Source organism: Rhinatrema bivittatum, chromosome 14, assembly GCF_901001135.1.
Source record: "Rhinatrema bivittatum chromosome 14, aRhiBiv1.1, whole genome shotgun sequence".
NCBI lineage: Eukaryota > Metazoa > Chordata > Amphibia > Gymnophiona > Rhinatrematidae > Rhinatrema > Rhinatrema bivittatum.
The window spans coordinates 40,958,451-40,982,123 of record NC_042628.1 but is presented as its reverse complement, the minus strand read 5'-3'; the positions used below and the strand labels follow the sequence as shown (position 1 = coordinate 40,982,123).

Genomic DNA, 23,673 nt, shown 5'->3' with positions numbered 1-23,673 from the left:
ACTTGATTATTTGCCCATGTGATCTAAAATATATCAGGATGACTTAATGTACGTTCAAAGTACATCTCATTAAAGAAAATGGTCATTTGACGTGCACTTGGTTTGCATGAACACATATAAGTTGCTATTTTATAAACCACTTACATACAAACAACATTAACAATGTGCAAACAGATTTACTACAGCTATTTTACATGCCAAGTTCAAACTTGCATAGTCTTTGTTTTGACCAGGTGTTTTGCAGGCTGGCTTCTCTCAGTGAGTGGACATGGACTCTGTGTGTGTGTGTGTGTGTGTGTGTGTATGGCATGAGAGAAACTGTTCAGGAAGGTGACTGGTGTGTGTGTGCCAAAGACTGTTTGGGAGATGATTGGTGTGTGAGAGACAGAAACTGGTCATGGGGGCATGACTGGTATGGTGTGTGTGTGAGAGACATGGGCACTAAGGAAGAGGACCATAAGTATAGAGCTTAGCTTCTACTGCTGCTTCTGGTGTGTGCCACGGCCTGCAGGGAAGGGGAGTAGGAGAGCTGCTGGAGGGGGTAAGTAAAGGTGGCTTTAAGTTTATTTTTCTTGACTGCCATTTTAATTGTGTGATGTCTGCTGGCTAGGAGGAAAAGCAGAGGGGATGTGAGGGGCTAACTAGCAAACCCTTGCCTTTGACCAGAACGGTGTTTGTTACAAAAAAAAAAAATATATGGTCAGGAGTCTCATGAAAAGCTTTGGGGGGAACCTTTCACTGAATGGCACAGCTTTGTATGTGTGTAAATGTCACTGGGCCCTATTGGGGGGAGGAGTGAGTGATAGAGAATCAAACTTCAGAATGACTCTAATAGGCTTTTGGATACGCATTGCAGAAAGGTTGAGGAGGGGGAGAGAGAACAAAGAAGGAGGAGGAGGTACCTCTTACAGAGAGTACAGGACTAGGTCACAATTTTTGGATCTGTTAGAGGAGCAAGTCATGTACAGGTTCAGGTTCAACAAGGAAAGCCATACTGTACCTATGCCAACAATTAAAGCAATCTTGGCATTTTTGGCCACCAGTACCTTCCAGACACCTCTAGGAGTCGCAGTTGGAATAAGCCAGTCTGCCACCTCCATATGTATTGATCAATTCCTGGCTGCATTTCTCAGGAAAACACAGCAATATATATCTTTCCTTCAGAGCAGACAGCAACAACAATAAATAATGACTGATTTCCACCAAATTGCAAGCTTTCCCTCTATCTCGGGGGCTATTGATTGCACTCACATCCCTATAAGGGCACCAGGGTTTGATAAGGCCACCAAATGCAAGTGCTTCCACTCCCTCAACATAGGCAGGCTTTCTGTGATGCCAAGAGGATCATTGTTCCCTGGTTTCCGGGATCCTGTCATGATGCCTACATCCTCTTGCAGTCAGGAATGCATGACTGCTTCCAGGAAGGGGCTGGCTTCCAGGTAGGAATGCAGTTCTCACTACAACCACACAGCAACTAACCTCTTCTCTTTTCTTTTCCTCATATCTAGGTGGCGTGACAGCATTGGCCCAGGAGGACCACTCCAACCTTGACCAGAGAATTGCCTTGCTGCCTAACAGTAAGGGATATCTAAGTCTCCTCTTCTCTGCCTTCTCTCCTACAGGTGATAGAGGATATCCATTGAAAACCTGACTCATGATCCCACTAGCTAACCCACAGACTGCAGCAGTTGCTTGCTACAACAGGACCTACACAGTCATCGAGAGAGCCTTTGGCCGAATCAAAACACACATCTGATGCCTGGACAGATCTGGGGGTTGCCTGCTCTACAACACCACAGATGTCTGTAAGATCTTTCAAGGCTGCTGCATGCTTCATAACCTGGCCAAAACCTGAGGTCTGCCTCCTCCAGAGGGGCATGATGATGATTATATGGATTCGGAGGAAGAGGCATATGACCTGAGGAAGAGCTGCGGGAGATTAGTTTAGTTTGATTGCTTAATCGCTTTTCTTTTTTTCCGGTAGCACAAAGTGATGTGCAGAATGATTTCATTTGATTTTACATTGTTCCTCATTTCATTTTAATTATTTGATTGTATTTTAATGAATTTCAAACATATGAGACAAATTTGTAAATGTACCATAAAAAAAGATGTTTTACTTTTAACAGATACATCTTGGGGAATCAAAATTAAGCTACAAATTCAATCATGTTTTTCAGAACATCTATTGCACAGTTCGATGAACATATTTGCGAAAAAAGTGGCTTTTTAAAACTTTTCTGAATTGTTGATAGCCCCTTTGAGCCACATAGGAAAGGAACACTGATACAAAGACATTTTCAACAGTGAAATGCATTTATTTACGATAGTGATATAAATGCAGAAAACAAAAAGTTAATGTTTTCCTGGGTGTCCTCTCTTTTGCGGTGGACGTTCTGGTGCTCTTCTGCAGTGGCGTCCGCTTGCTACTGATGGTATCCGTGGAGGGCACGTAAACTGGGGGCAGTGTCAGGGCGTGCTAGCTGCAGCAGGGGTGTGGAGAACTGCATTGCTCCAGAGAGAGGGGATGTTACACTGGTGAGAAGATGGCCTAGTAGCAGTAGCAGCTGGACTAAGTAAGGCCATCCCCATTACAGCAGAAGATGAGGATCCCACCTGTGCCCTCAGACGGGGGGAACCTTTTTCGGTAGTGGTATTGCTGAAGGCTGCATTGCTGCAGGTGGTGTTGGCCTGTGAGGAGGTGGAACTATCCAGGCCAATGGAGGAGCAAGAGGGGGAGCTGCCAATGGGGCAATCAGAATTACTACACGGGGAGGCATAATCCAGGGTGGTGAGGCAGCACATGCTCATAGGGGCTGCATCCAGGGAGCATTCCATGGAGGCAGCTGTGTTGCCAAGGTGGCATCCACTGCAGCATCTCCCTCCACACAGTAGGGTGGGCCTGTATTCCCTCACACATGCCCCACAGCTCCTGCTATAGACTCCGCATCTCCTCCTGGACCACATTCTTCAGGGCCTGGATGCCCTGCCTTAGACCTAGTATCTCGTCCGCCACTCTTTCATTGATTTGTAGCGTGTGCCTCTCAGCTGGAGTGGACGATACCTCTTCTTCTCTACCAGAGATGATGTCTCTTATTTATTTAAAAAGTTTTATATACCACTTTTCCAGTGGCTCATAACAGTTTACAATGTTACATACATAATTTAAAAACACCTATCTGCAATGTCCGGAGTTTTCGTGGCTTGGTATCCGTGGGCTGGTGCTCTTCTTCCTCCTCAATGAAAGCCTGGCTCATCTGCTGGCCCTTCCTCCTCATTTTCACTATCCTGTTCAGGGGATTTGGGCAGCACCTGTGAATACCGCTTTGCCCGTCCAAGGTCAGTGGTTGGGAGCATCAGTCATGGCCTGTCTCTTCTGCAAAAAGAAACATTTAACAAACTTTCACTATACACCTTATGCGGGCTTATCTCTTCTTATTCACTGGACCTTCCTTTTTGGCAAGGAAAACAGCGCCATGGGCCCTGCTCACCACCTCCTCCTACTCCACAAACTTTTTATCAAGCAATCCTGTGGGTGAGAAAGCTACGATGAAGCACTTGTCTGCTGGCCCTATCATCCTTGGGCACCATTTAATATCTTCTAAAAGGTATGTATTATGTAATATCACACATGCATATATATATGATATTAGGCATTATTATTTTCATTACATACAAGCACTTTGTCTTTCCTTTATAAACTGATCACCTTGGTGGCCTTCAGAATAAGAGGCGTCCAGCTCTTCCACACCTCTTACAGCTGCCTCCGGAATGGTGGTGAGAACCATCACTTCTGTTGGGGAGAAGGTAATCTGGCTTGCAGGCCCTTTGTCGTTATCCTGGTCTGCTTCAGTTTTATCTGGTGTCAAGGCCTCACCACTTATGACTCACATCTTGTGCACTTTGATTATTGTCGAAGATTACCTTGAGCCAGTGTAGGATCTTCTCCCACTCTCATGGGCTCCTTTCCATTCAGGATTTTCTGGACCTTCATCAGGTCTTTCACCAAAAGGTCTACCTCCCTTGGCTGGAAGTTAGGCTTCCAAAACAGGGCTCCCCTCTTTCCAGACATGGTGCAATTAGGAAGACAGACACTGGGATCAAGCTTTTTATACCTGCATGCGCACTTAACAACCGTGTATTTGCACATATAAAGGGGCAGAATTTACGTAAAATTTAAAAAATAGCAAAAGTTCATGTGTAAGTTATATTTTTGTGTATTGGCTAAATATACATGTGTTCTATCATTGAAATGTGGCATACTCATATATTTGCCCCATAAGTGTGTGTAGAGTTAGTCCATAAATGGGTTAACTGCAGTGTCTATGTCATCAGGGACAGTCGGAGCTGGTCCAGTATTTATCCCTATAGCTTTCAATGGGGGTACCACCTGGATAAGCCTGTGGGGTCTTGATGACATGCAGCCTGCAGCTAACCCATATCCATAAGCTGTATGTTGTGTGTCTGGAAAACAATGCATGTGTGGATGTATTAATCATCTGAAGGCTGGAATTTTTATATTTTGGCCTTTGCTTTTATTCCTTACACCTATTTTATCTATAAGGAAGAGAACTGTCAGTCTATAACAAACAATCTTTTTGGAAAGTGTATGTGTCCTGTGAGTCAGAATACATTAGGAAAAGAGTTTCTACTGGGTCTCAGACTGGATGGGAAACAGCTGAGGGGAAATTACAATTCTGACCCAGCTTCAGGAGATAGCCAAGTTCGGAAGGCTTGTTGTGTTGCGGCCCTTCTCAATTTCAGGTGGTATAGGTGGATGGAGAGGGTGAGGTCACAGAAACGTCAAGGAGTCACTGATAGCCCTCATCTTGGAGCTTCTGTGTGACAGCACTCAAAATCAATGTTATCCTACATAGCTTGTAGAACAGAGCAAGCCACTGCCAGTCTTCTGGCAGGCAGATCTCCACTGAAAGGTGGGTCTTTTAGAGATATAAGTGTGGGCACATTGATGAAGGGACTTGCAGATGGATGCTGGGAGTAAGTTGGACCCTACTGGGGAGGATAGGCAGTGTGAGTAGAGAAGATGGTATGGCTTGGTGCAATAGTAACAACAGGCACCTTTATTACCCCAGGCAGGCCTTCATCACTAAGAAAGATCATTTTTCATTTCATTGACATCTTCAGCTTTAGGGACATAGAGATGAATTATTGGAACTTGCTAAAGAAAGCTTTGGGTTAATAGACCTCCTATTTGCACATCTATATGATACCTTTTATCTGCTGGAAGTTGTGCTGCGTTGAAAGGGCCTTTTAGTTTGTGCTCCTCGTCTCCCTGTGCACAGGCCTGGATTTGCCAACTAGGCCTGTGCTTGGGGCGGCAAAGAGCTGGAGGACAGCAGGCTGGCTGAAGATTTTCTGCCTTCCAGCTGTGCTGAACCTCATTTAGCAGAAAACAGCCCTCTGCTTCCTGATCCAGCCCCTCCTCTCCCAGGCAGTTGCAGGGAATAGGAAGAGAGGGCGTGAGCTTGGAGCAAACAGAGCAAAGGAGCATCTTTTCGGGGAGTTGAGGAGGGCTGTGTGGAGGATCATGGGGGGATGAGAGGGAATCAGTTGGGGGGAATATGTCTGGGAGAGGGGAACGGGGATGGAGGCAGTGTGCTGGTTGTGTGTCTGTGTATCTATGCCAGATGAGGTAAGAGGGTAGAGAAGGGATGCAAAGGAAGTCCAGAGCACGCCAGACTCCTACCCCCCACCCATTACACATCCTCTCACCTGTGATCTTGGATTCTGTCCCTCAGATCCAGGAACCTGTGATCCTTCCTTATGTCTCCCTCCTCCCCAGAATCTGAAACCCACCCTCAACCCCTCCTTCTCCCTCCTCCTCTTCCTCAATCCCAGAATTTCCTTCCTCCCAACCCAGATTCTGGATCGCTCCACCACCTTTCCCCCCTCTTTAATCTTCCCCATTCCCAGTCTTCTCCTCTTCCCATCCCATGACCTCTTCTCTTCCTCTCCCCATCCCTGGTCCTCTCACCCCCCTCTCTCCAAACCAGACATCTCCTCTCTGTATTGATCCCTTTTCTCTCACCCAATAAAAGGAAAATAAATGATACAAACAGAAGCAACATTTATAATGAAATATAAATGTTTGTCAATGTTCTTCAGAATTGTCCTATTTTTTGTCACATAACCTATCCTGAGTTTCAGCAGGAAAACCTGCGCCTGTGCATAAATATCTGAGCCAGGGCCGGTGCTTCCATTAGCAAACTAGGCAGTCGCCTAGAGTGCCAAATTTTGGGGCGTGGCAAAACCCCCCCAGCATGAGGGCCAGAGTGGGAAAGCCAATACTGCCAAAGAAGTGAGCGCCTTGAGGCAGCTGCCGCCAATAGGTAAGTTAGGGGCGAGGGTGCATAACGAAAGGTTCCCCTAGGGCGCTAAATACCCTTGCACCAGCCCTGATCTGAGTCACTCTTCCATGTTCTTCCTCCTAAAAGTGCCCTGAAGCTTAATCATTTCAAGGGGAGCATGCACAGCAAATGCTAAGATGCTGGAAAAGAGCACAAAAATCCCAAAGCACCCAAAGACCCTTAGGTTCCAGTTCTGTGGGTGCTTGAGCACAGAACAAACTGTGGCTAGGGAGGGGTAATTTGTATTGAGCTTAGAACCCCCAATCATGCTGAAAAGTTGTCCCCCGTGCAGCAGCCACAGTGCTGCGCATGTCGTGTAGCGCTATGGACATGTTAAGTGGTAGTAGTAAAAGGGCAGATAGGAAAAAGACAAGGAATGAGAGACAATGAAAGGAAGCAAGAGAAGCGAGAAGGAGAGAGAGGAGACTGAGAAAGTGGTGTTTATGCAGAGATGAAAGAGAGCTGGGTAAATGATTAAAAAAAGGACTGGGCTGCGATTTCTATCAACAATCTTAAAAAAAAAAAAAAAAAAATCATTTCTTGCCAATAGGAAACAGTTAACATCTGAAAAGGAATTTTTCTCCATCTAATCTCGCTCTCCCCCAGTGCAGTCCCTCTGAGGGAAAACAACGAGTAGAGTAAGCCCCTGCCTCCCACTGAACCCACTCCATTCCAGTGCAGCTGGTTTTGCTCGGAGCCTGCTCCATCTGTGCACATTAAGGCGCTCTCCTAGGTTTGAACTGCTTTTGTCAAGCTCAGCTTCTGCCTGCTGAACAGCCCTCCCTCCCTCCCCTTTGTATCCCCCTCCACCAAGACTACCTTTTCCCATCACCAATCTGCTCACTACTCGGGCCATTGCAAATCAGAAATCAGCCTCCAGGGCCAATTGGCACAAAGGAGGGAGGGTGGAAGGTGCACTAAATTCTGCTTCTGATTCTCAAGATTGATGCTTTTTGGGTTGGGTTTCCCCCCCCCCCCCCCCCACAAAGATCTATATAAACCCCGTACCAGGAACCTCTGTGCCAGGGTAGGACAGGGAGGAAGGGGGGGGGAGGGAGAGAGAGGAGGGCCAAGCAATCAAGACCCCACCGCATGCTCCCCCTGCCACCCCTTTCTCTGGCAGGTACAGGTGAGGGCTCCAGGTTGCCAGCGCAGAAAGCAGCCCCCGCTCCACAGCTCCCAGCTCTCCTGCATCCCTGCGGCTTCCCAGCCACATTTCTGGATACCACCTCCCTTCCTTACCTTTGATGCAGTCAGGGAAGACAGACGGTGGTCAGGGAGAAAAGATTCCGTAAGTCATCAAATTTTTATTGTTTCTGGAACAGGAAACATAAGAACTGCAAACAGGGAAAGAGAGAGAGAGAATAGGGGTTCTTTTGATTTAGGTTTTATTTTATTTTTTTTTTTGGTTGCTACAGAAACACTCCGGAGATTTTCTTTCTAAACTTGAACAAAGAAAGAAAGGTAGAGAGAGAGACACAAGTATAAAAGTCATTTTTTTATGGGGTTGTTTTTTGTTGGGTTTTTTTTGCATTTTGTTGTGCTTGGAGAAGGGGAAAGAGAGACTGAATTGGTTGGATTCTGCAGTATTCGAGATTTCATGGTTCAGGCTGAAGTTGTCAGGAGGTTCAGGAAGTTTCAGCCTGCTGCAGTCAGATTTGTAAGTTTATTGCACATTGTGTCACAAGTCTCCAGCAGGTCCATTTCTGTAATACATTTGGTAAAATAAGGTGTGGCTCTCCAGATTACTGTCTCCTCTCTGTAACGCTGATGGCTTTTCAAAGAGTGCAGTAGCTCTAACTGTACCCCACCTCTTTAGCTGTAGCAAGCTGGTGTTCCCTCTGGAGCTGTACCTCTCTCTTCTAACTGAACCTTTCTCCATGCTCTAGCTGTACCTCAGTATCTGTTCTGTTCTTTAGCTTTATGGTGTCTCTGTAAACCAGTCGCTATGCCATTCTATAGCACTACATCACACTATACTTTAGCTATCCTGGAGTTCATGGCTGTACTCTGAGCTCTTTGTACCATTTATCTTGTACTTCTCATATTCTCATTCTGTAGCACTATGTCACACTATACTTTAGCTCTCATGCTGTGCCTCTCATGCTATCCTCCAGTTCTATGGCTGTACTCTGAGCTCTTCAGTTACACCATTTATCTTGTACTTCTCATATTCTCATTCTGTAGCACTATGCACACTATACTTTAGCTCTCGTGCTGTGCCTCTCATGCTATCCTCCAGTTCTATGGCTGTACTCTGAGCTCTTCAGTTATATCATTTATCTTGTTGTTCTCATATTCTCATTCTGTAGCACTACGTCACACTATACTTTAGCTCTCATGCTGTGCCTCTCATGCTATCCTCCAGGTCTATGGCTGTACTCTCTTTGGTGATACCATTTATCTTGTACTTCTCGTACCATATCTGTTTTCTCATGCTCTAACTCAGATCCCTCTAGCTGCACATCTATACTTTCTATGTTCTTTGCTAGCTTTTCTGTACCCTCTGTGCATATATGTACCTCTCTATACTGTTCAAGCTTATGTGCAATTTTTCAAAACTTCCAAAGTATAAACAACACCATAAAATCCAGACATATTTTGACTGTCACATTTTATATTAAAATGTTTCCTTTAATGAAATGTCATCATTTTTAAAGTCTTATGCTAATGAAGTCAACTCAGCCTTTCAAGACCTATAAAATGCTGGATTTAGGAGAAAGGTAACATAGGCAAATGCTTATGTTCTTGTGAATGCTTCTAAGGATAAATTGAATCCATTGAATTCAAATGGGAAAAAGATAAGGTGATGTCATTAAGGATAGGCAGAGGCAGCCCCATTGCATCTAGAAATATGTAGCTTCAAATTAAGAACATAAGAAATTGCCATACTTGGTCAGACAAGGGTCCATCAAGCCCAGCATCCTTTTTCCAATAGTGGCCAATCCAGGCTACAAGTACCCAAACATTAAATATATACCATGCTACTAATGCCAGTATTAGCAGCAGTGGCTATTCCCTAAATCAACTTGATTAATAGCAGTTTTTGGACTTCTCCTCCAGGAACCTATCCAAACAATTTTTAAACCCAGATACACTAACTGCCCTAACCACATCCTCTGGTAATGAATTCGAGCTTAATTGTGCATAGAGTGAAAAAAAAATTTCTCCAATTTGTTTTAAATGTGCTATTTACTAACTTCATGGAGTGCCCCCTAATCCTTCTATTATCTGAAAGAATAAATAACTGATTCACATTTACTCATTCTAGTCCTCTCATGATTTTATAGAACTCTATTACATACCCCCTCAGCTATCTCTTCTCCAAACTGAACAGCCCTAACCTTTTTAGCCTTTCCTCATAGGGGAGTTATTCCATCCCCTTTCTCGTTTTGGTCATTCTTCTCTGTACCATCTCCAGTGCAACTATATCTTTTTTGAGATGCAGCGACCACAACTGCACACAGTACTCTAGGTGCGGTCTCACCATGGAACGATAGAAGCATTATGACATTTTCCGTTTTATTCACCATTCCCTGCCTAATAATTCCTAACATTCTGTTTGCTTTTTTGACCACTGAGCCAATGATTTCAATGTTTTATCCACTATGACACCTAGATCTTTTTCCTGTGTGGTAACTCCTAATATGGAACCTTACATCATGTAACTAGAGCATAGGTTATTTTTTTCCTATATGCATCACTTTGCACTTGTCCACATTAAATTTCATATGCCATTTGGACGCCCAATCTTCCAGTTTCACAAAGTCCTCCTGCAATTTATCACAATCTGCTTGTGATTTAACTACTCTGAATAATTTTGTGTCATTTGCAAATTTGATCACCTCACTCGTCATATCCTTTTCCAGATCATTTATAAATATATTGAAAAGCATTGGTCCAAGTCCAGATCCCCGAGGCACTCCACTGTTTACCTTTTTCCACTGAGAAAACTGAACATGTAATCCTACTCTCTGTTTCCTGTCTTTTAACCAATTTGCAATCTACAAAAGGGCATTGCCTCCTATTCCCATGCCTTTTTCTTAGAAACCTCTCATGAGAGACTTTGTTAGCCACCTTCTGAAAATCCAAATACACCACATCTACCGGTTCACCTTTATCCACATGTTTATTAACCCCCTTCAAAAAAATGCAGCAGATTTATGAGGCAAGACTTCCCTTGGGTAAATCCATGCTGAATGTGTTTCATTAAACCATGTCTTTCTATATGCTCTACGAATTTGTTCTTTAGAATAGTTTCCCTTATTTTTTCTTGCACTGAAATCAGGCTCACCAGTCTATAGTTTCCTGGATCACCCCTTTTTAAATATCGGGATTACATTGGCCACCATCCAGATGATTTTCATGATAGGTGACAAATTTGTACTAATAGATCTGAAATTTAATTTTTTCAGAACTCTGGGGTGTATACCCTTCTAGTCCAGGTGATTTGCTACTCTTTAGTTTGTCAATCTGTCCTACTATATCTTTCAGGTTCACTATGATTTGGTTCAGTTCATCCGAATCATCGCCCTTGAAAACCGTCTCCAGAACTGGTATCTCCCCAACATCCTTATTTGCAAACACAGAAGCAAAGAATTCATTTAGTCTTTCTGCAATGGCCTTATCTTCCCTAAGAGCCCCTTTAACCCCTCGGTCATCTAATGGTCCAATCGATTCCCTCACAAGCATACCAATTAACTAAGGGGTAGAAAAAAGAGCAGGTTTAGTTGATTTATATCTCTCCATGTGGGAGAATTTAATGGTGAAGTCCTGGCCTACAAAACCCTGGCACCATTTTGTAGGTATGGATTTTCAGTTGCCCTTTCCAGAGGTAGCATACTTTCTGTTGCGCTGAGGATGGAAGGGAGTGCTAGGGGGTGCTCCCCAGCACGGGATGAATAGTGTGTACCCTTGCGGCGAGACATACCTCATCTGGGAATGAAGCAAAACCAAGCCCTGTCGACCTGCATGCCTCGGTGAGACCAACAACGCAATGTTTGGTCTCTGAATGGTCCTCTGACCATTCCTAGCCCTTTCGGACCTACCACTGCGTAATGGTAGAGGCAGCAGGTCGGACATGAGGCAAAAGTGGTTAAGGACTAGAACATGGATGCTGAAGACAGGAGCTGACTAAGACACATCAGGGGGTCAGATGAGATGAAGACTAGGCACAGAAGATGAGGCTAAAACTCGGCATGGTGAAGAGTCTGGGCAACTCTGTGCAGAATTGTCAGGACAGAACTTCGTAGACCTGGCAATACAGGTCAGAGAAGCGGGACCAGAACATCCGAGGAAAAAAGACAAGGACAACAGAACAGGCTAAAACGTCAGGTCTCCAGGCACTGACAGAGGACATAGAGGATCCTTGGCCCTGATGGAAGATATCCGCCTGAGTGCCCTACACACCCCGGCCAGGGTGGTCGCGGACCACACTGGAGGACAACAGGGCCTCGGAAGGCTCAGGATGGGACGAGATGGACAGGTAAGCAATGTCCCACAGGCGCCCTACACAACCCAGCCGGGCTGGTTGCGGACCACACTGGAGGGACATCAGAAATCATGATGAAGAGGATCTTCAACCCCGATGGATGGAATCTCCCATCAGCGCCCTACACACCCCAGCCGGGGTGGTCGTGGACTACTGGACCACTGCGCGCCCTACCAACCCATCCAGGCTGGTCGCGGACCATGCAGGGACGGGAACTGGAACTTCAGAGACCTCTGGACAAAGGACTTCAGGACGAAGACATTGGGAGGACCAGGAGGACAGGAAACACAGCACAGCATGACATATCAGGAACATGGACTTGGAGACAAGACGAGGGGTCAGGAACACTGACGACGGACATCCAGCAAAGAGATCAGGAACAACAAATGAAGAGGGATCCCATGAAGAAGACAGGAAGCCAATCAGGAGTGAAGAATACAGGGAAGCCCTAGAGAAGATGAGCTCCAGGAGGACAGTTCCAGGAAGGAACTTGGTCCTTGCAAAGGCAACTGAAAGTGAAGACTGAACCTTTTTATACTGCTGAAGAGGCGGATCCAATGATGTCAGAGGTGCACCACTCCCTCGCTGTCCCTTTAAGAAGGGAGAAGAGACGCGGCTTCGCCCCTTAGGAAGAAGGGGTAGGACCATGGAGAGCGTCGTCCCTGCTGCTGAAGACACTGAAGCAGGACTGGAGCAGGAACTAGGCTTCAGACTAGGCCTTGATGTTGGAGGCGGCTTCCAAGCCGCAGAGGTAAGGCTGAAGGCGGCTCCCTGCTGCAAGCAACTCCGGGGATGCAGGCCCCTCCCCTCGGAGGGGATGAGGTAACTTTGGTGGCCTCCGGGCCACGTGAGAAGTGCGTCGGCGGCCTCCTGGCCGCAAAAGGTGTAGCAGCACGGCTCCAGCCGCAAAAGGAGTACGTCAGCGGCCTCCGGGCCACGCAGGATGTCACAGTTCGGCTCCAGCCGCAAGAAGAGAAGCTGAGAAGGAGGTGAGAGGCGGCTCTTGGCTCCTGCCATGAGCCGGATCGCAACACTTTCATACTTGCTCCTTATTTTTGTTTAGGTTTTTGTTTTTTTTTTTTGTTGTTTTTTTTTTGGAGGGGGGGAGCACCTTTAGCTTTTCTGGAGAAACTTGGGTATGGTATAGAAGACAAGGTGCCTTTTACCCTTTAAGAGAATCCTTTTATTTAGAGGAAGAAGTTCTATTCACCCTTCTTTCCTCATTTTGGGTTATTTTTGGAAACCGATTTTATTTTTACCATTCATTTGAGTTCCCTTTGGGACCCAGGGATTCAGAGAATTGTCATCCTAAGAGAGAGGAGGAGTTTCTCATTCAGACTCAATAACCTTCCGGAGGTTACTGAAAGCAATGGATCCTCATTCCTTTCTGGGAGGAGAGGAAATTGGATTTGAAAGAAGATCAGTGAAATCCATCCAGTACTAACCACTATACTATCACCTGGATAGTGAAGAGAGGATTGGAGAGATACCCTTCAAGTATCCACAAGGACATCAAGGAGATTGAACAAGGAAGTAAGGAGTACATTCTATTCATCTGGACAAAGGTATGCCTAAGGAGACTTTAAAGTGGATAATCTGAAGTGGATTACAGAAATCTGAAACCTAACATTTGAGAAGGAACTTCTAAATTACCTTTACAATTAGCCAAGAATCAGGAATGAACTAAAAGATGCATTAAGCATTACAAAATCAAAGATTTATTGAAGAGCTAATCATGTAAATGGATGGATTGTCCGAGGAGTTGTAGTCATTTTCACTATTCCATCATTAATTGTCAGTAAAGTTAAGTTGGAAACCGCTATCAGCTTTCAACATATTTATTATTCCTGTATACAGGGAATCTAACAACTCAGAGAAGAATTGTATAGGAACTGTGAATATCTTAAGCCCATTGAAATTAAAGGTGACCCTGGGCTACATAAAGAGGTTATTAACCCAGGGGCTTCATAAATATATTAGAAAGCACCAGTCACTGTTCAGATCCCTGGGATACTCCACTATTTTCCTTTTTCCACTGAGAGAAATTACCATTCAGTCCTACTCTGTTTCCTGTCCTTTAGCCAGTTACCAATCCACAATAGGATATTGCCTCCTGTCCCATGACTTTTCAATTTCCTGAGGAGTCTCTCAAGAGGGACTTTGTCTGGATTTTCAGAAGGTGTTTGACACATTATATCAACTGACTCACCTTTGTTCACATGTTCGTTGACCCTTTCAAAAAAATCTAACAGGACAGGGAGAGCTTTCCAAGATGGCGACCCGAACGGTTGTGGTTCAAGGAGCTTCTGATATTTTTCAGCGTTACCTGTTACTTACATGCCTCATACCAAACGGAAAGCTCGGGTGAGGGATGGAGAGGTTTCCTCTACCCCTCTGGAACCATCTCAGCCCAGGATCAGGAGCTTTTTCGCCGCTGTCCCCCCACTGACGCCGGGAGATCGGGTCGCTGGGGAGCAAGCTCTGGAGCGTGAGCCAGCCTCCCTGATCGAAACATCATTAAGCCCCGGATCACCTACAAGGCCTGTGCCACCAGGACGTGAGGAGAAATTGAGACTGCGGAGTGTCGTGAGCCTAACGGAGGTAATCCAGAGAGCCTGGAACACCCGAGCGAAGTGGAATTTGGGAAGGACTTACCATGCAGGAGCAAGAAGATAAGGTAGAGCCCGAAGGAGCAGTGGGGGGAAACAGGCTGGACCTTGCAGCTAGGTTTAGATCCGCGGGTCTTGGAAATGGCGATGGCCTATAAGCAGGCATGGGCAAAGAAGTGAGCCAGGAACTTTCATTACAATGGCAACTGTTACCTGATGCAGAGATATCATTGCTAACTATTTGGAAAGCTCTCCAATTGTTGGAAAAAGCAATATTGGGTCTAACAAAAGAGGTCATTGAAGTTAAACAACAAGTTACAAATAATGCTACTGAGATTATAATACAAAATAACAAAATGGAAAAAATGGAAAAACGAATTACTGAAGTCGAGAAAGTACAGTCAGCAATGGTATTAAGCGACAATGAAGCAAATAGCATGAAAAGATTGAGAACACATTAAGAGCTCATAAGATTCTTAAATTTCCCTGTTTTAAGAAATATTTCTCCTATTGATGTATTTAAGTTGTATGTTTCTCAAACATTAAAGGTCCCGGAAGAACTTAAGCCAGTTGTTTCAAAGACCTATTACTTAAATCCCACTAAAGATAATCAACAGGCTATAGCAGAACAGGATATACTGGATTTAACGTCATTGCTAGATTCATCACAAGAATTGACAGTATCCCTTCGCAGACCTCTTTTGGTCACATTTACATTTCTGATGGACAAGAATAACATTTTTAAGCAATGAATCCCGGTAAATAAATAAATAAATATTTCAGGAACAAGCAAGCTCTATTTTTCGGACAAAAAGTCTGGTGCTACCAAGATCTTGTGAAGCAGACACAAGCAAGGAGGAAAACCTTTCTAAATTTGAGGGAGGAAGCAGTACAGAAGGGAGCAACCTTTAAACTCCAATTCCCATGCAAGTGCTATCTCAAGTATCAGGGACAGCGTTATGTATCTTTCGACCCAATACAATTAAGAGCATTTCTGGATTCACATTCTAGCCCCACTTAGACCTGCTGTTTGGTATGTAAAGTAACACTGGGCAACAAATTTTCACAAAAGTCATGTTACGGAAATGAAATTAGTCAATTCTTATACATTTCCATGTGCTAAACACGAATGTGACTGTGAAAATGCAAAATTGGCTCTAGTTTTTTTGTAATATGCAATAATATAATTTCATCTTGAATTGTATGCCAATAGTAGGAGACCTACGGTTAATACCGTTTGAAAAATGAAGTCATAGACTACGTCTTAGATTTCTTTGCTTGTCTCTTGTACACCTGTTCGGGAGCATCTCTGCGGAGTGTCCAGCAGTAGTCAGCCAGCATGAATATTTCAAATGCTCACCCTTTCTGACTGGGCTTCATATAGTACACTGCTGACGTCAGCTTACTCAGCAGCAGCATGGCAGTAGAACTGCATTGCATCAGAAAATGATGTAATAAACTCTGGATGATGTGTGCATGATGGTATTATGCAATATCATGCAATATTACATCATTCTGGGCTTATTTACAGTCCTACTGGATAAATTTACATGACTAAACATAGAAAGTGAACTATATTAAATATCTTCAAAACGAGAGCCAATAAAAACTTTTCATGGTCATATTCGTGTTCAGCACATCAAGATACTACAGAGTAGGACCTTTTTAGCTCAGTAACACTTTCATTGTTTGCCCAGTGTAATTAGTGGGGGGATACCAATCAGGTTGTCAGATGTTTCTATATTTACCTTTCTACTTGTTGTAAACGCTCTAATTATAAGCTCTCCTGTTATTTCTTCTATTTGACTGTAATATAGAAGTTAAATTGCCTGTAATTGAGGTCTTATAGAATTTTTACTATTCCTGTATTATAGGAAATGTCATTAACAAGTGGATGCTTGTAAATTGAGAAAATGCATAAATAAAAAATTTTAAAAAAAAATCTAACAGATTTGCATGGCAAAACTTCCCTTTGCTAACTGCATGTTGGCTCTGCCCCATTAATCTGTGTCTATCCAGATATCTGGGCATTTTGTTCTTCAGAATAGCTTCTACCATTTTGCTTGGCACTGAGTCCAACTCATTAGTCTATAATTTTCCAGATCACCCTTGGAACCCTTTTTAAAAATAGGCATTACATTAGTGACCTGTTGGTGCCTTAGTCTGCAATTTCATTATTTAGTTCTTTCAGAAATCTGGGGTGTATACCATCTGGTTCTGATGATTTGTTCCTCTTTAGTTTGTCAGTTTGCACTATTATATCCTCCTGGTTCACTGGACTTTGCACTTGTGAATTTTCAAAGAAAAACAATACAACTAGTTCTCTCTTTGTAAATTTGCTGCAAGAAAATGCATACTTTCTCTACCCATTTTATAAACATATATGCATCTGTTTTATGCGTAAAATAATTGTGACAATGCACAAGTAATAGCCCAGTATTAAACACAGTATTTTATAAAATATGCATGCATACCATTTTGAAAATATTTGCGTGCATACTTGGAATCATCAGTTCACCTATACCTCCATCAGTTTACCCAGTCCTTCTCTAGTTCACCTAGACCATGAGCCCCTACCAGTTCACCCCACCTCCCACCCAAAAACTGAAGATAGCAGGCAAGTCCGATTTCACTTGCACGAGTCAATTAGCAATTGTAAAAATATACAAACAAGTCTGCTGATTATATATACATGGACTTCTTACAAAATATCAACCACATATGTTTTCCCCCAACCTAAACACCCCTAGAATACCCCTTTTTTCCCCTGGTAAAATATACACACAAATCAAAAAATATGTGCATTCTTTTGAGGGCTATAAAATAGCATATACGTGTGTACATGTTATTTTTATGTGCAGAACCCCTTTGAAAATTCACTGTATACTGCGGAGGCATTCTCAGGGGGCAGATAATTGAAGTTAATTATACAAAACTATAAACTATAGGGGAAATTTCTGTGTAGTTCTATCTTAGACAATAATCAAAGCAAAACTCAAGGTTAAAAGTAAGAACATAAGACATTGCCTTCTAGAGGCAATCACGAGGTCCATCAAGCTCAGCATCCTGTTTCTAAGGCAGGTTACAAGTACATGGCAAGTACCCAAACGTTAAGTGGATCCCATGCTACTAAAGCTGATAATAAACAGTGGCTATTCCCTAAGTCAACGTGATTAATAGCAGTTTATGGACTTCTCCAGGAACTTATGCAATCCTTTTTTTAAACCCAGCTACATTAACTGACCTAACCACATCCTCCGGCAAGAATTCCAGAGCTTAATTGTGCGTTGAGTGAAAAAGAATTTTGCCCTATTTATTTTAAATGTGCACTTGCTAACTTCATGGAATGCCCCCTAGTCCTTCTATTATCTGAAAGAGTAAATAACCGATTCACATCTACCCATTCTAGGCCTCATGATTTTATAGATCTCTATCATATCCCCCTAAGCCATCTCTTCTCCAAGCTGAACAGCTCTAACCTCTTCAGCCTTTCCTCATAGGGGAGCTGTTCCATCCCCTTTATCATTTTGGTTGCCCTTCTCTGTACATTCTCCATCGCAACTCTATCTTTTTTGAGATGCGGCGACCAGAACTGTACCCAGTACTCAAGGTGTGGTCTCACCATGGAGCAATACAGAGGGATTATGACATTTTCCGTTTTATTAACCATTCTCTTCCTAATAATTCCTAACATTATTTTTGCTTTTTTGACTGCAGAGTTTGCAGCAGGATGCCCTGTTCTGATTATTTGTAAGGAAAAAGTTCAGTAAATGACACCTAAACTGTGCAGGTACAGACAGAGAAGGAGAATTGACTGTACAAATGAATCACAGAATACACTGCAGTAGTGGTGGGGAAGGGGGAGAGGCTTTAGCAGAGCGTGAAGAAGGTGGGGAAGGGGGAGAGGCTTTAGCAGAGTGTGAAGAAGGTGGCAGGGAGGCATTAGAATTATGTCTTGGTAGTGAATTACAAAGCTCATGTCATAGAAACATAAGACTTGCCATACTGGGTTAGACCAAGGTTCCTTCAAGCCCAGTATCCTGTTTAAAGCAGTGGTCAATACAGGTCACAAGAACCTGTTAAGTCTTTTTTTATGTTTGCTTTTTAAGCGTCTGATCATTTTTATTTTGAATGCCTTGCATTCTCGGATAGTTCTGAATTTCCCCTCTGGTATCCTTATCATTGGTCTGCATTGGCCTGGTCCCAAACACTGTCCCCCCTGCACACTGTACCTGGGGGTACTTGCCAGATACTTGTGACTTGGATGGGCCACTGTTGGACACAGGATACTGGGCTTGATGGACCCTTGGTCTGACCCAGTATGTTATATCGTATGTTCTTATGTTCAGACTAAGTTCATTTTGTAGGGGAGCATCTTTACACCTGCAAGAGTCAAACTGGAGCGAGGCTCCTTAAGAGAGAAAATTTCCATGCTTTTTATGAATGTATTTATTTGAATCCACAATGAACAATGTCCATAAACAGTATGAGATGCTTTGTGTGAGGAAGAACAGTTTTCCTGTAGGTTTTGTGTGTGAAATGAAAAAGGGAATGAAGTAAAGTATGACCCTGATTATTCTAAATTCATGTGGCGCCATAAGTATACACATTTCAGAGGGGAAGATGACAGCTGCACTCAGATTACTACAGCCAATAGACTCTACACCCTGCCTCTGATTTCTCTTGCGCTGAAGAACTGGTTTGCAGACCTGGAAATGGAGAAGGAGAAACCAACCCTGGATGAGGAGCCACCAAAACTTGTGAACCCCCAAAGCTGCTCAGCAACCACTGCACCTAGGAGGCACAGCTGGAAATCCCAAAAGATCTCCTAGCCTCACAAGAAACTCTAGGCCTAACCCAAGTAGAAAATCAGTCAAACCTCTCAGCAGGACACACCCTAGACTTGGTACTCCAATTTCTAAACAAGCATCCAGTGAAGAATGTACAAAGTACCAAACTCTCCTGGGAAGACCACCACATGGTGACTCACTTCTGAGGGGCACAGAGGCATCATTTGCCAACCAGACATGTCCCAAGAAGCATTCTATCTGCCAGTTGCAAAAACTGGAGACATTGCCCAGAAATTGCCAAAACATCCTCAAGCCTATTGAGCACTATCCGATGCTGCATATCCATGTTGGCACGAATGATGCTCCTGAGTACCATACAGATCGTATGAAAAGTGACTTAATGGCTCTGGGAGAGAGTAAAGCAGAGAGGGGCACACAGGGTGTTCTCCTCTGTCCTCCCAGTCAAATATAAAGGCCTAGGCAGGGTGGGTCACACTCTGAGGATGGTGAGGGGCTGGATATTTATTTTATTTATTTAGCCATTTTATATACCGTCGTTCCAAGTGAGGATCACAACGGTTTGCATCATGACACGTATCGTAGGTAGACAAATACATTCACTTCATGTGTTCAAATATCGTGCATTTTAGCAAAAGACACACAATGACTAAGGTGGTCAGGGGAGAAAGGATGTACGGGGTGAGGTAGCACTTTAAACACAGGGTTCCCGGGGAAGATAAAGTAGGGGGTAGAGAGAGGCAGTATCAAATATATATAATTGGGCTGGGTTGGAAAGTAATGAGGTATTGAGTTCTTTGGTTAGGTTCATGATGAATTTGTCCATGAAGGAGCAAGTACTGATTTCAGAAAAAGCTTAAGTTAGGTTGTAGGCATTTTGAAATAAACCACATTTTAAGGTCACATTTGAATGTCTTTGTTTCAGTGGTCAGTCGTAGACTCTTAGGTAGAGAGTTCCAAAGTATAGGGCCTGCTATGGAAAACGTGCTCTCTTATTTTTGTCTGATGTGTATTCTGTAATGATGGCTCAGCTAGTAATCCTTTATTATGAGATCTTAGTGATCTCTGTGGCTGGTATGGTTGTATCGCCACCCCTACCAGGCCGGTGTTGTCAGAATGGAGGGAGGGATGTATTAATGTTAAAACTTTGTACTGGATTTGGGATTGTATCTGTAGCCAGTGCAGAGCTATCAGTGATTGCGAGATGCGGACTCTGTGTGCAGCCCACAAAATAAAGAATCAGATTTGGGGATGTCAGCTTCTGAGTGGCAAAAGAATTCAGAATCAGTTTTGTGGATACATGTGGCAGAAATGAGAGGGCAGGTCAAGTCCGATTTGCCTGATTGACTAGCAGTGTTCTGTAGAATACATGTGTGGGTGACAGTGTTTCTTGGCTACTTAAGTGCTTCACCTCAGGCTTCCTTAAGGGGCCAGAACCTGAGATAGTGCAAAATGACACTCTTGATTAGCTGAGAGTCACTTTGCCACCTGAATATTCTACAAGCCCCATTGTGAGCAGTTTCAGCTAGGACTAAACCAGTTACTGGTTTGAGAACAAGTTGGCATGTAATGATGCAATGTGACAAGGCGATAGCTGAAGCCAGAAGAATGCTGGACTGCATAGAGAGAGGAATAACCAGTAAGAATAAGGAGGTGGTGATGCCCTTGTACAGGTCCTTGGTGAAGCTTCACCTGGAGTACTGTGTTCAATTCTGGAGCCAGTATCTCAAAAGGGATAGAGACAGGACAGAAGCGGTCCCAAAAAGGGCAACTAAAATGGTGAGGGATCTGTATCAGAAGACACATGAGGAGAGGCTGAAGCATCTGAATATGTTCACCCTGGAAGAAAGGAGACATAGGGGTGATATGATACAGACCTTCAGATACCTAAAAGGTTTTAATGATGTGCAAACGTCAAACCTTTTCCATTGGCAAGAAATTAGTAGAACTAGGGGGTCACAAAATGAAACTCCAAGGAGGATGTTTCTGAACCAATGTCGGAAAATATTTCTTCGCGAAGAGGGTGGTCAATGGCTGGAATGCCCTTCCAGAGGTGAAAACCAAAACAGTGAAAGAACTCAAAAGAGCATGGGATAAACACTGTGGATCCCTAAAGGCTAGAGGATGGAAATGAAGAAAAGAGTGCATGGAGTAACTTGGTGGTGTGGCGGTTGCTACCCTTAACCAAAAAGCCTTCATACTGTCGATGCAACTCCCTCATTGTTCTCTGCTTCAACGGCAGGGAGGGGAAAGGGGAATTGGAGACGGTCAGCAACCGAGGGCCCCGACTTTTCCGGTCTGGGAAAACAAGAATGGGGGTAACTTGTTGATGCGGCAGTTACTTCCCTTAACCAATAAAGACTGGTTTTGCAACAGCAAGGCATGACAGGGAACTGGATTCAGCAGCAATCAATGAGGGCTAATGTGGGAAACTGATATGCATGGGGGTAACCTGTATGGCACAGCAGATACTACCCTAAGCTTACAGGGCAGACTGGCCCTTTTCTGCCATCATTTCTATGTTTCTATGTAAGAGTATAAACTCGGGTACAAGTCAGACTCAAAATAATGAAAACTGACTCTTGAGGGCCGCCCGATGGCTTAGTGACATTGCACTGCCATGGGAGAGACCTCAGCCTGGATTCTGCTCTTTGACCAGCCTGGGTTGGAGGTGTGGCAGAGACAGCCTTCCCTGCCCCCCCCCCCCCCCCCCAGGCGAGAGGAAGCCCCAGCCGTTATTCAGTGGTGACTCGTGATACGTATCTGCTGGGGTCCAGAGGGAGCTGCAGTTTGCAGTCTCTGGCCAAGGACTGTCAATGCAATGCCTGGGCTAGACAGGATGGGGGAGGGGAAGAAAATCTGGGAAAAATCCTTGGGTGGTTGAAAATTTAGAGATTTAAATTTGAATTTTAAAAGCAACGCACGTGTATCGCTTATTTGCGGCCAGCCGATTTTATAAACCAGCCACATACGCGCACAAGTACCAAGCTGCGAATATCTCGCATTGGGGGGGGAAGTGCAGAATGTGGGTGGGGCAGGGCGGGACCAAGAGATATGCGCACATGAATGAACGCACGTGGGCACGTGTCCAGGTCAATTTCTGTGCAACTTTACTTCTGCTATAGCTGAGGTGTAAGTCAGTATAAAATGATTTCCAGCCTCATATGAACTGATTGAGGGGTCTGGGTTAACTGGGGGGGGGAATGCAGGGTAAAGGATCAGGGGGGGTCATGAGGATTTAGCTGTGGACAACTGGTGAAACCGGTCATGGCTTGGACGCGCACACATTATGAAATTCCCTTGCTTGTCAACATTTCCCTGCTGTGCGCGTACATGCTTAAAATAGGGAGCACACGTACACGCGCCCGGCCTAGTTTACAACCTGCGCGCAGGATCTAAAATTGCAGCACATCTAATCACGCACCCATACATATACACGTGTTTAGAGGTACCCGCGCACCCATTTTAAAGTTATCGTCCCTGGGCACAGTAACCCCCAATAGAGGCAGGTTCCAATTAAACTGAAAGCTCAAATGGCACAGGAGAAAACTAGAAGTCCACAGATCAGGGCTTTCCAAACCTAACAGCCCAGCAGATTTTCAGGATATCCCCAATGAATATGCATGATATTTATTTGCATATAAAGGGGGCTGCAAAACGTGAAATGTCTCCTGCACATTCCTTGGCAATACCCTGAAAACCAGCCTGCCTGTGAGGTCACCGGGACAGGTTCAAGATGCCCTGTCATAGATGTAATGGGACAAAATCAGCACTGAATTAACCTTTTCCTAATCACTTGGAGTCCTCTAGTAATCTTGGTGTGTTGTGTGGACGCCGGTTGTCAGAGATATGAAGGCTTACCACTGGCCCTTACGGATGTCCTTGGCCTGGCATGGGGGAGCACGGTCTCTGTCGCTGGCAGTAAAACTTCCCAGCCAGGAAAGAAATCCAGCAGATGGGGGGAGTGGGGGGGGGGGGGGGGGGGGGGGAGAGAGAGGGGCGAGCCTGCTCCTATGCTTCGCCAGCTGCTGATAGAAGCTTGATCAATACAAGCCATTTTTCATCTGCTGCGTTTTGTAGCCACAGGCTGTACCTCGGCTATTAGCAAACGCTGTGCCCCTGCTGTTTTCATAGCCCCGGGTGGCATGGATTCATTTGAAGCTCTCAAGCATTTATTGTTGTAGGTGGTGATGGTTATCAGCCATAGCAAAATATCAATACTTCAAATTAAGCACTAACCACTTGAGCTGATAGAGAGGAAGTGGCATGGGGGAGCAAGGAATAGGAGGTCCTATCTCAGAGAAAATGAAAGATGTGTTAAATCTACCACTGACTTTGAAGAGTAAATGGGCATAAAAAACTCACAAGTGGCCCATCCAGTCTGCCCAGCAAGATTT

General features: G+C 44.3%; 1 protein-coding gene across 4 annotated transcripts in view; it reads left to right on the top strand.

The window, feature by feature from the left end:
- The first annotated feature begins 7,407 nt into the window (after positions 1 to 7,407).
- Positions 7,408 to 23,673, top strand: part of PRR35 (proline rich 35) — a 37,809-nt gene continuing 21,543 nt past the window's right edge. For 3 of the 4 annotated variants that reach the window (XM_029577248.1, XM_029577253.1, XM_029577252.1), the window contains exon 1: positions 7,408 to 7,659. The gene's annotated coding sequence lies outside the window, so the exon portion shown is untranslated. Of the gene's footprint in view, positions 7,660 to 7,777; positions 8,029 to 23,673 lie in introns of those variants that run through there. The other variant, XM_029577250.1, reaches the window with a different exon arrangement.